Source organism: Rhinolophus sinicus, linkage group LG09 (genome assembly GCF_036562045.2).
Source record: "Rhinolophus sinicus isolate RSC01 linkage group LG09, ASM3656204v1, whole genome shotgun sequence".
Lineage (NCBI taxonomy): Eukaryota > Metazoa > Chordata > Mammalia > Chiroptera > Rhinolophidae > Rhinolophus > Rhinolophus sinicus.
The window spans coordinates 83,301,465-83,318,972 of NC_133758.1; positions in this window are offsets into that span (position 1 = coordinate 83,301,465).

The following is a 17,508-nucleotide window of genomic DNA, read 5'->3' on the forward strand; positions in this document are numbered from 1 at the left end:
TCTCAGCCCGGTTTCATTTTTTCGTTTCTTTGTTTATTTAGTTTATTTAGCTAGGATAAAGCAAATAATCTTGGAAAGATGGATTCTGCCAGGTGTACATTTTTTCTTAATGAAATCTACAAGCTGAGTACCTAAACTTATAAGTAAGGCATTGTGGATATCTTCTGCTGGTGTTCTAAAAGCTTAAATATTTGGGGACGAAAAAGTTTAGAGAGAATGGCATGATTCAAAAGGATCCAATTATAATGAACATTTTTCTTTGGCATTTTCATACTGCATTTGAGAAAGATAGCTTTCTTACCATACCCTAAACCAGGGGTGTCCAAACTGTGGCCCTCGGTCCAACTGCGGCCCATGATCCATTGTTAATTGGCCCGCAGCAAATTTCAAAAATATATTTAGTTTACTTAAATAAACCAGGTGAGGCAATACGTACTTCACCTCAAGTGAGTGGCCCGGCTGTTTGTGTATTTTACCTCATATGGCCCTTGGTGAAAAACATTGAAAAAAGTTTGGACACCCTGCCCTAAATGAAACCGGTTTTTGTCCCATGATCTTAACCTCAAGCATATCATTCCCTGGCCAGCTCACTGCCCCATACCCCACAATCCTACAGCACGACACCTTCAGTCCATTCATCCTATCACCCTTTCACTGACTATCCTCACCCCTGTGTACTCATTTTTCTCCTTACCCGCCTAAATGCCAGGTTCAATCACTAAACCACTACCCTGTGAGACCTTCAGCTCTCTGCCCCCACCCTTCCTTCCCTTAGTCACTTGGCAAAACCTCAACCCTCATTAAATCTTATTCTGCCTGCTCCACGGGGCTGACTGATCTCACTTTAAATTCATGACCACCAACCCCAAGCGGGCGCTCGCTGCTGCCTGGTAATCACACTTTATTTCCCTATACAAATCATTGTCCCACTCTCCTAGGTGACTGCATCAAAATCTCCTCCAGCATCCTCTCCCTTATCCTCACTCTCAGCTGATGATGACCTTGCTTCCTATTTTAATGAAAAGAGCCATAGTGATTCTTTTCAACATAATTCAAACAGCATTATTTCTCTGCTCGAAATCCTCCAGTGGCTCCCCTTCTCCCTCATAGTAAACACCAAAGTCCTTACAATGACTTACAAAGCCTGATATAACTGGCACCATTTTCTTTCTGTCTTGATTTCCTGTGTTCTCTCCTCCATTGCTGCTCCTGCCTTACCAGTCTCCTTGCTGTTCAGTTAACACAGCAAGCACTGTCCTACCTCAGCCCTAAGGTACTTGCTGTTTCCTCTGCCTACAACACTCCTCCCCCAGTTATATCTACATGACTCACTCCTTAATTTTCTTTGTCTGTTTCCAGTGAAGTCTTCTCTGACCATTTTATTTCAATTTGAATCCCCTCCTTCACCCTAGGTCTCCGTCTTCCGCTTTCCTGCTTTATTCTCCTCCATAGCTCTGATCACTAGCTGCACACTGTATATTTTTATTTGTTGTTTGTTGTGTATATCCACCCACTAGAATGTAAACTTGGGCCTATGGACAAGATGGGGGCCTGTTTTGTCCACTGTTGAAACCCAAGTACTTAGAACACTACCTGATACATAGTGGTTGCTTAATAAATATTTCCTGAAGGAATGAATGAGTGAATGAATGAAGGAACGGAGAATCTTTATTAAAGGAAGTGTGTCTAAACCTTACCTGCTGGCTTGCTAGTTTATGTCAGGTTGTTGCCTCTGTAATCATTAACAAAGAACACTTAAATACAAATTTGTACTTGATTGGCAAAAAGGAGAAGTCAGAGAATCACAAAAATAATCTTACCCTGCCAGGGTACAGCAGCTGTGACCAACACTGCGCCTAGCAGGAGCATCTGTGAGCAGTTTCCTTTGCCCAGAAAAAAGGAGCTGCTGTACATCAGAAATAATGAATATCTCAGAAATAATGGCTTGTAACTCAAAGCTGCTTTTTCTCTTTTCAGAAAATCATAAGACTCACAAAATTGTATCAGGCCCATGAAATCTGCATAAGTCCCACTGACATTAACCAACACTACTCACCTCACTACAAAAGTGCTTTTTTAAGTAACCAGAGGTTGCCTTCCTATTAGTCAGTTAGTGACATGCCAGAAATGCAAAAAAAATATTAATAAGATATATTATCAATATATAAATATAACCAAATTTTATTGTACCATAAATCATTCAAATTGTTTTCTTATATCTATTTTTAAATATAGCATTAAATTATGTAGATCTATATCATTAATACATTACAATCGGTAGTGTTGGGTTAGAGATTTTAGTTGAGTAATGGTTTGGTGTTTTTTTTTGAAGGAAAAAAACTCAAGATTAATTTTCCCCTTGTAGACTTTAGTAGGTAATATGAATGTCACATATATTACTTGCTTTATAAATCATTCTTTAAGTTCCCTCTTCCGTCTTAACACTCAGAGCAACAACCCAGCAAAGCACTGAAAAAAACTCCTCAAATTTAAACCATTAAAATGAAATCTGTCTCTGAATGTTTGAAAGGATTTACTGTAAAAATATCAGTTTGAGATTAAGTCAATAAAATTAATCACTCATGACCTTGAAGGAGGAAAATGGGGGCAGGAAAAGCTGGAAAACACTACAGAATTTAACGCTGCTATCAGGGAAGGCACTTGGGGATTACTGTTAATTCAACGGAGCTGAATTCAAATACAAGCTTTTCTTTGTTAGTCAACTTGTCGCGTCATTTTTTTCATTATTAAAATTAACCAAAAAACAGCCACTAGAAGTTTTTCATTTGGATTTATTAGCTGCATAAGCCAGTTAAAATCTATATAAAAGTTTTAAGACAAATTAGTTGACTTGAATGCCGACGACAGTGACGAGGCCAGCTTTTTTTTTTTTTTTAAGCTGCTGTGTTGCGGTTGATAACTACGCATGTGAAAAACAGCTAATTTGTTGATCCTTCAATACTAACCGTTGTCTATTGATTCTAAAACGTGCAGAGCTACATGGGAGAAGGCATGGAGTGCTGAGCTGAGAGAGGCAGCTCTCTGCCTCCTTGGAGCACTTGCGGATGGAGCCACACAGGTCAGCTACCATCTGCTGTTATTCCCTTTTGTGAGCGCTTGTCTTGTCTCCCCAAAGAAGGCACCGAGAGCAGCGTTGGGAGTTTCCTGATTCCTCAACTGACCACATGTTCCTTAAGGTTAGGGCCATGGCTGAATCACCTTTCTAAATCTCACAAAACTAGTTTCATGAAAGGCATGGAGGTGTATATTCCATATGAAACAAGAAGCCCTTGAAAGAAAAAAAAGAAAAAAAAAACAGTCTGATTAATCTTTTATTCCCTAGCACAGTGCCTGAAACCTAGTTGTCACTGAATAAATAAATAAATAAATGTTGGCTCGAGGTTGAATGAATGATTAAATAATGAATGACTGAATGAATATCAAACACTCGACAACCCCTTGATAAGTGACCTCAGGGACATCTTCTATCTGGCAGAGCAACTTTGTGGTCCAAGCCCTCCCATCCTTGCTGCCTGCTTCAGAGATGGAGAAATCAGACGTATCTGTGCAGCAGTGGCATCAACATAGTTGGGACCATTCCCAGCAGAATTTACAATAATGTGTAACCTTCAAGTCCCTCAAGCTGGTAAGATGGAAAATCAAATTCCCTAGCATTTTAACTACTTTTTTTTTAAGCAAAAACCTGTTTAAATTAGCTAAAACTAGTTTGGCCACTACATGGCATTTGTATTAGCCATGTCTCCAATTTGGGAAGGCACTATGTTCCAAAAGTCCTTTGGTAAGCTATGTACCTTGAAACTCTGAAAGCATTAATTAAAAATAAATAAAAATAAAAGATCCCCAGAAAATGTATAAATGCTATACGTTTAGTATGCCTATAGTACTGTAATTTACTAATACTATATAATCTTACACAGTACTAAATACTATAGACTAGACTAGATCATGATATACCATACATACTTCATTACAGTATTTTCCATAGTGTAGTTCTGAGAGCTTGTAAAAAAATAAATATGGAATCCAAGGCCTTCCCCTAGATCTACTATTAATAATTGCAGATCTATGTATGGGGCCTGGGACTCTGCATTTTATTGCTCTCCTAGGGAATCTCTTGCAGAATCTTTTCCATAGAAAATCCCACAACTTAAGACCACATTCCTATGGGAAATTCATTAATACATTACATTAGAGATGCTCCAACCCCATCTATACTCCAAGTTTGTCACCTGACAGCCTCTTACAAAGCTCAGGTGACAATAAGGGAAATTGAGGAAGAAGGATGGGATCTCAAGAGGCGTGGCTAAGGGGATAAAGGCATTAGTGGGCCAGGAATTCCTGCCACTATAAGACTACAGGAACACTCCTCACACAGACTCACTTCCCTGCCTGTCCCTTCTCTCTCTCAGGTCAGTGTCACCCCATCATCCGCAGCTACCCACTTCTCTGCTACTTCCCATGGACTTTGACTACAATTTCTCTTTTCTCCCTACCTCACTACAAATCGGGCCCCAAACTCATAGCCTCTCCCCTCCTGTCCTTAAAGCCAGTATTATTTCCTTATCATCAACAAGAGAAATAAATAGTATCTAAAAAGAATCTCCCATCTGCATTGTCTCATTCACTATAGAAAGGATTGCCAGATAAAATACAGGACACCCAGTTAATTTAAATTTCAACTAATAAGTTTTTCAGTGTAAGTATGTTCCAAATATTGCATGAGACATAGTTATACCAAAAAATTATTCATTGTCTGAAATTCATATTTCACTGGACATCCTACATGTTTATTTGCAAAAATCTTACAATCCTAGCTGTAGGGGAGAAGGAAAGCATACAGAGGTGATCACAAGTGATAATGGCAAGTCTTTTGGTGCCTAAAAGACTGCAGTGAGAATCATCTACATGTCAGAAAATCCAGACTCAAACTCCTCTGGGTAGCTCCCCTCAGGTGCAGAGACTGGTAGAGATGAAACAGAACCTTCCACGACTACAGATGACCTTGTCAGGCAAGTATCAGACCACAACTCCCGGTTGCCTTGCAGCTCAGTGGAATCATGTGACTGGTTCTCACCAGTAGAATGTGGGGAAGGTGATGATGTGTATCACCTCCAGTGAGGTGGTTAAGAGATGCATAACTTCTCCACACTTTCTTCCCACCTTGCCTGAAGGATGGATGAAGGCTAGATTTCAAGGCATTAGAAGATGGCAGAAAGATTAGTTTTTAAAAAGCCTGGATCCCCACATGGAACAAAGCTCCGACCTACCCCTGACAATCTGCACTGATTGTGATATGAGTGAGAAACCATCCTTTATTGTATTGAGCCATATTTTGGATTGTTTACTTCAGCCATCTAAACTGACTACCAATCATATTTCTATTTATACAGAAGACACATAACTTATAATTGCAAACAGACTCAAGATAGTATAAATTGCTAACACAAATGGACTCCATAAAAATATACCAGCCTTGAACTAGTTGCTTCAGAAATGTTTTCCAATTTTATTACTATAATAATGGCATTTATAGTTACCAATGGTTTTATAATGGTGAATGTATATTACCAATATTACCAATTTGATCCTTAAGTTTCTTTTTCTTTACATTAATTTTTATATGAATCATAATACGAAAATAAAAGTTGTTTATAAAGGTTGTTATTCACAGGTGAAAAATTTGGAATCATTAATGAGTGTGAGAAGTGCCAGGAGTGTGAGAAATAAATTATATACATCTGATACCCTTCAAAATAATCTTATATAAGGATACAATCCTATGTGCATGTAGCCTCACTTACCTTTTTTTGACAGTGGAGTTCACTCTCTAAATAAGTAATTGATGAAAGTAACTCAAATGAATCTAGTTAATGTATGTGGTTGCCTATCTTAAATCTCCGTTACCTCCAGGGTCAGATCTGAATGTCACAGCATATGGTGCCCTTCACGTCCTTGCTGATCTCCCTTGACTCTGTCCCCACGTCCCTGTCCGCTCACATTGAAGCAATGCTGAATCACTTGGCAATTTGTACAAGTCACCTAAAAAACATATTCAAAGTGCAGATTTCTGGACTCCAGTGTTAAGAGTCACGTTCAGTTGATTTGGGGTGAGACCCTGGGCTCTGAATTTTAATATCTCAGGCGACTCTGATGCGGGTGAATTATAAATCACCTGTTAACAAATATTATTTAAAACAAATGATAAAAATACTTAATACTTCAAGACATTTTACAGAATTTTAACAAGAAAAAAATGCTACAAAATGCATTTCTTTCTATTATTTCTAAATATTTAGGCCAGTTACACTCATTTTATTCACACATAAAATTATAAAAACAACGAAGTAGTACACTTCTAAAACATCTACTGAATTTATTTCTAAGATAACTAAACTACTATAGCCATTTTCTACTTATATTAAGAAAAGTATTAACAAGTATTCTAACTTTAACTGCTATGTGTTTTTTATTATGCATCTATATATTAAAAACAAAATATTGAATCTATTTCTACATTGATTAGGCTGATTTGAAAAAAATAGATAGCAGTAATATAAATAGGTAATATTACCATCTGAATCATCAGGAATAAACAATCACAGGTTAAATTCAATGGGGAAAAAAGCAGCCTCCAGCTGCCAATAGAGGCTATAATTTCACAGGTAGAGTCAAAAGAAAAATTCATTTTTCAAAATTAAATTTTAGTCCAGAAGATAGTTCCATATATGTGAACTGACCATGCCCCATTATAACTTCTTGACCATTAGTTCAGTTCCTAGAACTAGATTTTTAGTGAAATTTGGAAATATAGGCCTAAATTTTCATTCTATTTCATTTCAATCCACTGTGAGACATTTTGCAAATCATTCCCTTTTCCTTTTTATACTCCTCATCTACAAAATAGGACTAACATGTTTTCAATAACCTTAATATTGAAACAAAATACAATAGTCATGTCTGTACCAAAATTTGAGATTCTAGGAAAAAAATCACTGGGTATAAATGCAAAATGTAATTACCCTGAATGTTTTCCCTATTGCAGTATTGGTAGAGTACATATTTCAAATATAAATATTAAGAAAGATCATTCTCATAATGAACATTAATAAATATTTATTGAGGTGCCTAGAGGGTATCTGGCAATGTACTTAGTCAGCGATCTTACATCAAATATGAAATAGGTTCACATTGCAAAAATACATATAACCTGAATTAGAGTTTCAAGAATTGAAGACTGACCAGGTTCTCCTCTGAGGAAAAGGAATTCAAACACATGAAGAGCTAAATGGCTACCTGAGAACTGGACACAAATCTCAACAGCTGAGCTAAACTACTTTCTCAGATGCCAATCCTACAAACATCACTTTCAGATTTCTTCTACGTTATAAAGAGACACAACCAGAATTCCCAGGAGATCTGCGGGAGCATCTCCTCTGAAGTCATGTCTTCCTTCTCTGAAGTCTGTGAACCACATCAACTCCTCCACAGCCCTGTAAGCCGAAAGGAAATCTCAGCTTTAACAAAACCTCAAGCATCCCCACAGAGTGTCCTCTATTTAGAATTCTAGAATTGGCTTCTTAGATTAAGAATTCTTTTTAACCAATTTGTAGAGCTTTAGTCAAGACAGGAAATAACATGTTGCAGAGTAATTAAGCCAAGAGCTCTATGTCAGGTTCAAAACCTCATTTTACCTTTGACTCACCCTAGGAACTATGAAGGTGACCTCACTTCTCTGGAACTTTTTTCTCATCTAGAAAATGGAAAGATGAAAACTAACCTGCTTTGATCAGAGGTGTGTTACATGGAGGGGAAAAAACGTATTTGTAAAGGTCTTTGGAAAATACAAAGAGCTATAGAAAGGTTTTGTCTAAACAAGACTGGAATGGCTACTTGTCTTCATTTTTACCCTCTGTTGAATTCACCTTTCTCTTCAGGCTACAAAAGAAGGAACCCATCTTTCCTTCCAAGGGAAGTTTTGTTGTTTTTTTCTAAATAAAATTTTAAATGCCTTTTATGTTCATGTTTCAAGTGCTCCTGGAATTTTTTTTTTTTTTATTTATTTTCCTCCATCATTATATATCCAAGATAATGAGGAGTTCAGAAGAACCAACTGCTGAACTGCTGATGAAAACATGCACAGGCTGGCCTGATGCCCAAAAAAGATGGGTCCAACCCAATGAGCAACTGGGGAAATCTGTCTGTTTCTACACAACAGTTGGGTCCCTCATTTTCACGGAATAGAAGTCCCTCTCCCAAAGGATTTGAATTTTGAATAGGTTAAATTCCCCACCAGCTTGGATGTTTTTCCTTCTCCAGTTTGTTTTCTAAAAATAATTCATTTCCTTCTATTTTGCAGTTCACAAAGCACTTCTGCATATTTTAGCACATGTACAGCCAAAGCACAAGAGGAGGAGTACTATTTTAATGAATTCACACATATATATGAAATTACCTGTCTACCCAAGTGATGCATGGAAGCCATCAGGATCAGCTGATGAAAAAAGCAGATGTTCTACCCTGCCCCCAAATGTAACCGTCACTTTGTTTTTGATGACAAAGAAAAGAGAAATAATCAAGCCAAGGTATTTTTAATGTCTTATTTCACCCAGCCTGAAACAAACTAAAAATATAAAATATAAAAATAAGATATAATTTTGAGCTCTGAAAAATGGAAAGTCTGCAATCCCTTTTACCAGTCCAGAAGTACTAGATGAATGCTTGACACTAATTGTCATTTTTCACATGGGAGTACTTTAAAAAAATAATAATAATAAAAGTAAAAAAATATTACATTTAGGGCCATACATTACATTTAGACAGAAACTCAGTATCCTTAGAGTTTTTACATACATTATTTAATGTAACTTTGCAACACCCGGTGAGGTGGGCACAGAAGCTATCAGTATCCCCATTTTCCAGATGAGTAAACTGAGACTCAGAGGAACCTAAGGACATGCCCTTGTCTGCTTAGTAATAAGTGGTAGAGCTAAAAGTGAAACCCAGGCTTGGACTTTCTATATAACACTGTGCTGCTTGACCTGGTTATTTTAGGAAGAGTAGAAAGTAAGACTGGAAAAGCAGGCAGGGGCCAGATCATGGAGTGTCTTGAATACCAGGCAATGCCAAGTCACTCAGGATTATTGTTGTTTTGTTTGGGAAGCGGGGTGGTTTGGTTTGTGTTTTAAATCAGAGCTGAGCTATAGGAAGACTAATCTGGCAGATATATATATGTATATATACCCTATGAAGGAAACGATGGTGTATCAGTCTGGGTGCAGTCAAGAGACAGAAACCATACAGTACTTTAAACAGGAGAAATTTAGCATTAAAAAATTACTTAACTATGATAGAGGAGTAACTACAAAGATGTAAGAAAACTTTAAAGAGAACATCATGGTGGATGGAGAGTACACAAAGAAGAAGAAATTTGGAAGGAGGGCCTCCTCCCCAAGGCTGGGTTAAAAATTTCATTGGGGAAAATAAGGTTAAAGCCCCACTGGACAGTGGATATGTTTGTGGGTTTGGCCAGACCAGAGCTGGTCCATTGTCACTGCACAGCAAGCGATAACCCTCCAAAGAATAGGGGAACTGAGGCTGGTGGGAGGGCACACAGAGGGAATCGGGGCACCACTGCTGGTAACCATGGCAGGACAGTTACAGGAAACAACCTGCTGGAGGGCAAGTAAGGCTGGGGGCAGACACACAAGAAATCGGGTGCTGTTGCAGCATGACACCTGGAACACACCAATGTCCACATTGGGTGGATAAAAGCAAGGTAGCCACCAGATTCAGGCCAGGCGTGCAAGGTTGCCAAGGGACTACCTATTCTGGGGCACATTTGGGGTAGAGCACCAGTAGATGGCACGCACACATGCCATTGACAACTCCCAAGCAGGAGCATGGGAAAGCAAGATGTAGCACAGGGAAGTAAAAAGAGAAGCTGTTCCTAAAGGGTGCCTCCAGTAACCTCTACTGACAAAGCTTAACATCATGTTCACTGTGACAGAAAAATGCTTACGGAGTCTAAACCATTATCCTAAGCAGGTACTGAAAAGTAAATGTGGAGCTAAGACATAATAAATTGATAACTGCCCCAGATAGCTTAGAGGTCTTCCCCACCTGAACCAAAGTAATGACAACAGTAATTGCCATTGATTGGAACCAAGATTTATTTAGTAAGGTTCCTACAGCCATTTCACAGGCTGCTCTATCTGAGTTCTCGTAACCATGAACTTCAATTTGTTCCTTAAAAATATTCTCCTATTGCTCCTTAATGATAATTCTAATGTAAAATTCGAGCTCTTCTAGAGCTTCCTTTTTAAGGAGAAGGCAATTAGAAAAAAAGGAAAGGGAAAGACGACATCTGGAAAGGTGGAGACTTTTGTTCCACCGTTCTGCCATGGATCACTAAAGCTGGCCATGGTAGTGAGATCAATTTGAAAGCAACTGGAATTTTAGTTAAAAACAACTTCTCTATCCATCAGTAACTAGTCCTCTTGCCCACCTGACAAACACTTCTTGCTCAAGGTAAGGGGATCAAAAACCTTTTCCCATTGATCTCTTCAAGCTAGTCACACCCATTCAGGGATAATAAAAGGGACCAAAGGGATAAAAGGAATTAAGGTGGATAGTACTTATTAAGCAAACATTGCAAAAAGTATATTCTTGCTCATAGGTTTGTAAGTAAGGGAATATCTGGTGTAAACTTCTCCACCCAGAATGTATATAAGCAGATTTCTGGAAGTTCTTTAATGTTTATTTCTAAAATCCTGAAAGTTTCTAATGGGGGAGGTAAATCCAAAGAGGGAAGAACAAAACAAATTCATAGAAAACTCTTTAGTTCTTCCATTCATGTAGGAAATGCACTGCCTTTTCACACGCCATCAAACCATTAAAGTTCTTTTCCTTTTTAATGGTTGTGTAACAGTGATTCATCTTTGACTGTAAGAGCACCTCTCAAAAATTCCATAACAGGGGCCAGCCCGGTGGCTCAGGTGGTTAGAGCTCCATGCTCCTAACTCCGAAGGCTGCCGGTTGGATTCCCACATGGGCCAGTGGGCGGGCTCTCAACCACAAGGTTACCGGTTCAACTCCTCGAGTCCCGCAAGGGATGGTGGGCTCCGCCCCCTGCAACTAATATTGAACATGGCACCTTGAGCTGAGCTGCCGGTTGCCGGTTCAACTTCTGCAAGGGATGGTGGACTATGCCCCCTGCAACTAGAAAACGGCAACTGGACCTGGAACTGAGCTGCGCCCTCCACAACTAAGACTGAAAGGAAAACAACTTGACTTGGAAAAAAGGCCTGGAAGTACACGCTGTTCCCCAATAAAGTCCTGTTCCCCTTCCCCAATAAAATATTTAAAAAAAAAAAATTCCATAACACATATTGATCAAGAACCTTAAAAACCATCACATTCTTCAATAAAGCAATTCCATTTGATATTGTTGACCATTCACTCCTTCTAGTGGCTTGCATAATACAATGCTCTAATTTTCCTTCTCCTTCTCCCTTAAGCATTGGAAATTCTTGGGGGTCTGCTGTAGACCTCTTCTTTCCTCACCCTACCATCCATCTCCTCAGTCATTAATTCCATGGTTTCAATTACCTCCCACACGGAAATGACATAACTATGTTTCTGCAGCCTAGACCTGTCTTCTAAGCAATAGACCTATATGTCCAGCTGCCTCTAAACACAATATGAATGCCTCCAAGGCACCTCAAAACCAACATATAAAAAACTGAAGTCATCACCTTGTCCCCAAAGCTTTTCTTACTCCTTTATTCTTTACCTCAGTGAATGGCAGCACCAAGCTAGAAACCTACAAGTCATACTTGATTCCTCCTTTCCCTTGAACTCTCACAAGAAATTCTCCCTCCTAAATATTTCCGAAATTCAACCACCTCTCTCCATTCCCCCAGCAACTCCCCTAATTGTGACACTATCATCTGACATCCTCTTAGTGAAGGTCTTTCCATCCAACCCATTCTCCGCCTGAGATATTCTTACGAACAGAAATTACATCACACAACTCCATGATGAGAAGGGCTTAAAACCCTTCCATCACTCTCAGGATAAAGTCCAAACTTAACATGACTTGAAAAATCCTTATCTTGTCAAGCCTACCTTTCCACAGTCATTTTTCCTCTTTCCTCCTCTGCCAACACCTCCAAAGTCTCTTGTTTTCTCTTGCCTCTCAGCCCCTGTATATGCTGCTGTCTCTGTAGAGCCCTCTTCTTATCGTAGATAGAAACCTAGCCCTGTGTACTTGGCCTGTTCCTACTCATGCTGAGATTTAGTGGCTCATCCCATGAAAAGCCTTCTCAGACTCCCCTGGATTGTGAAGTGACCCCATATTGTGCTCCTAGAACACCCTACACTTCTCCCAATCTAAGCATGTATCACTTCATTTTCCTTTATTTTTTTAAAAATAAGCTTCCTTGAGGTGTAATTTACATACAATTAAAGTAGCCAATTTAAGTGTATAATTTAACATATTTTAACAAATGTATCACTTGTGTTAACAATCACCACAATCAAGATATAGGACATTTCTATCAGCCCCAAAAGTTCCACTGTGTTTTTTGTGTGTGTGTTTTTTCTTCAGTAAATTCTCCCCACTCCTCTGGCTTCAGATTAACCACGGATCTACTGTCACTAGCTTTCCCTCTTCCAGAATGTCACATAAATGGAATCATATGTACATATGAGTACATAGGCCATCCAAAAAACTCTCCAACAATTACAGATAGCAACCAAACCACACGTACAGTCTTACAGACTACCTGATGGAGGGAGGTGAGGGAAAGAAAAACTACAAGTTAATGCTGACATGGGAACTCAGTAGCAGTAATCCCTAGAGTGAATTGGTGTGGAAATTTAAGGGAGTAATTCAGGTAACAATTCAGGATCCTGAATTTGGGGAGAAGAAGATTGTGAGTTCAAATCTGGAAGTTTTTGATGGAGATGGTAGAGATTCGACATCCTAGAACTTGGAAAATGGGTGGCAGTCGATGAATTTGCCGAGAGAGTAGAGAAGGAAAAGAAAGCTTAGTCCTTAGCCTTGGGTAGTAGCCAAACTACAGAATATAACACAGATAAGACGGTTAAAAAAAAAAAAAAAAGACAAACTAAACAGAAAAGGATTCCTGACAATGCAGTATCATGGAAGACCTGAGAGTGGAGAATTTCAAGAAGGGGACATTAAACAATGTCAAAAGCTGCAGCAACATGAAGGAGAATAAAAACTGAAAAATCCTATCTGGAGATCAGTGACTGAGAATGAGCAAATTTTATACTAAGACTGACTCACAATGAAAAGTATAGTAAAATAAGGGCTTCCATCTACAATTCTGAAATATTTAACAAAGTTTTCAAAAGGTCGCACAGGCACAGCATCAACAGAATGAAGATAGGAAAGCAAGTGGCCAGGAAGTTAGCCAGCCAGTACAGGGGCCTCGAGAAAAAAGGCGTTTATCAGGAAAATATAACCACTATTTTTCTGAAATTCCCACTATTGCTTATAATAACCACAAGACTCCTTGAAATTTGAAAGCATTTTGAATATGCTTCACTTTGCAGATTTGGAAACAGTACCCTAGAGAGGATTCAGTTTTAAAGGGAAAAGAGCCAAAAAAAAAAAAAAAAAAGAAAGAAAGAAAAGAAAGGATTGCATAAGAAGCAAAGTGTAATCTTTCTTTGATGGCACTCACTTGGCGTTCTCTGAATTTACAATCAGGGGCTTCTAATTGATAAAGCTTTGATAGCACAAAAGGTCACCATGGATTACTCAGTCCTGCTTTGCAACATACTGTGCTCTTCACAAACATTAGCAATTAACTGTAAAAAATAATGCCAGGAGTCACCCCTTTCAAACACAGGATCACATCCTGAAGCCCTTTGCCTGCAGTAAACAGCAGTAGGAACTGGCATTTGCTGTAAACACTTTCTATACCACAGCTCAATTCACCTCTGAATCTTGTCTGATCTTTTTTCCATTTAACACACACATTTATATGGGATCTAAATCTATTCTGCAACATGATAAGCCATATTTTTAAATAAGATTTCTGTATCATAAGTGATGTATGAACCCACCATTTTTTAAAAAAAAAATCTCTTTAATTAAATTATTCCTTCTTCTTTTCAAGAACCCTTTATTGTCCTAATGATTTATTATTTTAATTCAGTCTAACTTGCAAGAAGGAATTGGGTACCATTCTGTTGTAACCTGTCTCATTCCCATTCCAATTTTGTTCGCAATAACTGTATTACAGTTCTTCCATTGGCAGTCAGGGAAACTTCATACAAAAGCAGCATTTACTTGCAGTTATAACAGAGCCAAGTAATACATATGCTATTTGACAGTTTGGAATATCTGTTTTCCAGCATTCATCTGGAGCTGTTATTGGAACCATTAAAATTATTTTTTTACAGTTTTTAAAGGCCTAAGACATATTAATTTGTCCTGATGGATGGTATAATGTGTTCATGTAAAAGAAAAACAAGTATTACATAAAACATGACTAAACTGCCAACCAACCTCCTCTTTACCTTTCTTTTGACTCAGTATATTTATTTTTTTCTCCACTGAAAATGGCAACCAGTAAAAAATAAAATCCCCATTTTGATTTACTTTTTACTCGGTGATAGTCATACCCCTTATCACAATGAGAAATGCCATTTGTAATCCAAAATAAGACTGAAACTTTTACTTTCACAAAAAAGTAAACACAGATGGTCTGATAATAGTAGAGAATTTTGTACAAACTGCCTCATTTAAAGCAGACCCATTTAATGCCACATTTCATAAAATATGGCCTGTCTTAAATCAGACAGGCTCTCCTGCAAGGAGCCAATCTTTATCTTTATTTAAACTCCGAGTGTGTGGCTTGTCTGTCACTATAAAGACTTTGCCGTCTTTGTACAGGGGCAGATCTTAAAGCCGAGAAGCAGGGTGAGCCTCTTTAACGCAGCCAGATTAATTCAATTTACAAATAGATCGTATTCAAAAGTTCTTCTGTCAGCCTATTGTGGGATTTTGAAAGCATTTTATCATAGAAATAGTCTTACACCCAGTGGTTAGATTCTTAGGAAAGGCCATAAAAGCCTGTTTAACCCACCATATAGTTTTGCTAATAGTTTAGTAAGACCAAAATGCACCTATGCTAAATAATACTATAAAACTATGTACAATGTTTCTATGAGAAAATTCACTGAGAGTTCCAGGTTTTTACACTTGAGACATAGCTTCCCAGTAACACCCTCTTCACTTTCTCTTACAGACCTCACTCCCTGTTGGGCAAGAGACGTTGAACTTCCTTGCCCTAAATACTGGCCACTAGTGTTGGCCGCTGTCATTTGGAGCCTGGATTCCAGCATAGCAGAAGGATCACATATGGAAGGTGAAGACAAAGACGGGTTGAGGGGTGAAGGTGTGGGAGAGAGCCTAACAGGTTAGGATGTACAAAAGTCTCCTGCCAGCTGCCAGCATACACTTCAGGCCACACCCCTTGGGCTGACCTGTTCACCATCATTCTTTTCTTCTACCCTGAGGATTATCCCCTTCGATTGTTACTACCTATTGTGTTCACCAAGGTTTCTCTCTTCCTCCTAGTCTACTGCACCACAAAACAGCCATCTCGGATTTTCTCCTTTGTTTCTATATAGCCTTTTGAAGTTTCCTAAAACTTGTTATAGCAGCTAGCAAAGGAAGTCGGGGGATAAAAGCGCTCTCCTAAATTCACTTTCCACATCTTTTTTTTTTTCAATTTAGACTAAGTTAACAAATTCAAAAGTAACCTAATACAAAAAAAGAAAAAAAATTTAAAAAGAAATACAAAAGTACACCTGCACATTAACAATAGGTTTTGGAGGACAAAACAAGGTATTATTTTGTTCTACAATGTTCAAGTGCAAGATAGGACACATGAAATGAATATGCTCTACTTAGAAAAATATCTGCCTCAGCTCCTACCAGTCAGAGGTATCAAGATATTCCAACTCACATTTGGGAGTCGGCCTTCTCTTCCTCAGTCTCCCAGAATAGGGGGCGAGGAGGTGAAACGCAGTGCCCTGAGAAAAGGGTGAATCTCTCCTTCTGACCGTCAGGCCATCATGATCATACCTGAGATGTTCACTGCCTAAGCCCACCAGTCCATTCAGATGGGTCCACCGTTCTTCTGTGGCAGGAATCATTTAGCTCATCTTCCAAGACAGTAGCAAATGCTCATTGTCCACAGCATCAACATGCCTCACCTCAAATCCCATCAGAACTTGCTTCAAGGGCAAGGGGGATAGGTTCCAACTACTTGTTGGACTGACACACAACCCCAATCTCTGAAAGCTAATTCCACTCCTGCCAGTTCTGTACCCTCTGCCCTCTTCAATAAGCCCCTTCCCACCACCTTCACACTCCCATTGGTACTCTCCTCCTCCAATTGTATTCCCAAAACAAAAACATGCGTGGTGGAACCCTTAATATCTGATTGACCTCAATATCTGGTCAAATTCTTCATCCTGCACCGTCGATGTGTGATCACCCAGGCCTGACTTCAGCAAAAATCCTGTTAGGTGGGTTTAATCAAAATCCCCCCTACCCCTGATGGTTCTTCTTAGTAATTTTCCAACCACTGACCTCTCTACCCTGCTCCTGCTATAAAGTTCCACTGGTCCATGCTGTATTCAGAATTGAGCCCAATTCTACACAGAGGTCTTCTTTCTCCTACTGCAATAGTTCCTGAATAAAATCTGTTTTTACCGCTTTAAAAAAAAAAAAAAAAAAAAAAAACATGAGTGATGAAGTTTTATTCCAGTGCCAATAAAAGTTTCATCCATGTTCTTTTTTCAGGCCTTCCATATAAAGGCTATTTACAATACCCTGAAGCTAGGAAGCCCAGAATCAGAACATAACAGCTTCTGGGGGTGGTGGAAAAAAAACACTATGTCAGTAAATTATCCTGCCAAATATTTCAGAGGAACTACCAGACTAAGGTTTTTCTGTTTTTTTGTTTTCATGATAGGTTTGTTTTGAAGACCAAGTCAGGGACATAAGTGATACAGTGAGAAGGTCTAACATCCACCTAATTGGAGTACCAAAAGGAGAGGAGTAAGTGAATAGTGCAGAAGAAAAATGTGAAGAGATAGTGTTTGATTATTTTCCAAGATTGAGGAAATACATCAAGATATAGAATCAAGAATCCCTATAAACTATAAGTAGGATAAAGAAAAAGATTACACTTAGGTGTAGTAACCAGAAATCATTAAATTATTTAGATGTGATTATGGTTTTGTGAAAATATAAAAAATCTTGGCTACTATGAATAACACTGCTCTGATTATAGGTGCAAATATCTCTTCAAGGTCCTGATTTCAATTCTTTTGGATATATATCCAGAAGCGGAATTGCTGAGTCATATGGTAATTGATCCAAAATTTAAAATTGCATTTTTAGTTTTCTGAAAAACCACCATACTGTTTTCAATCAAT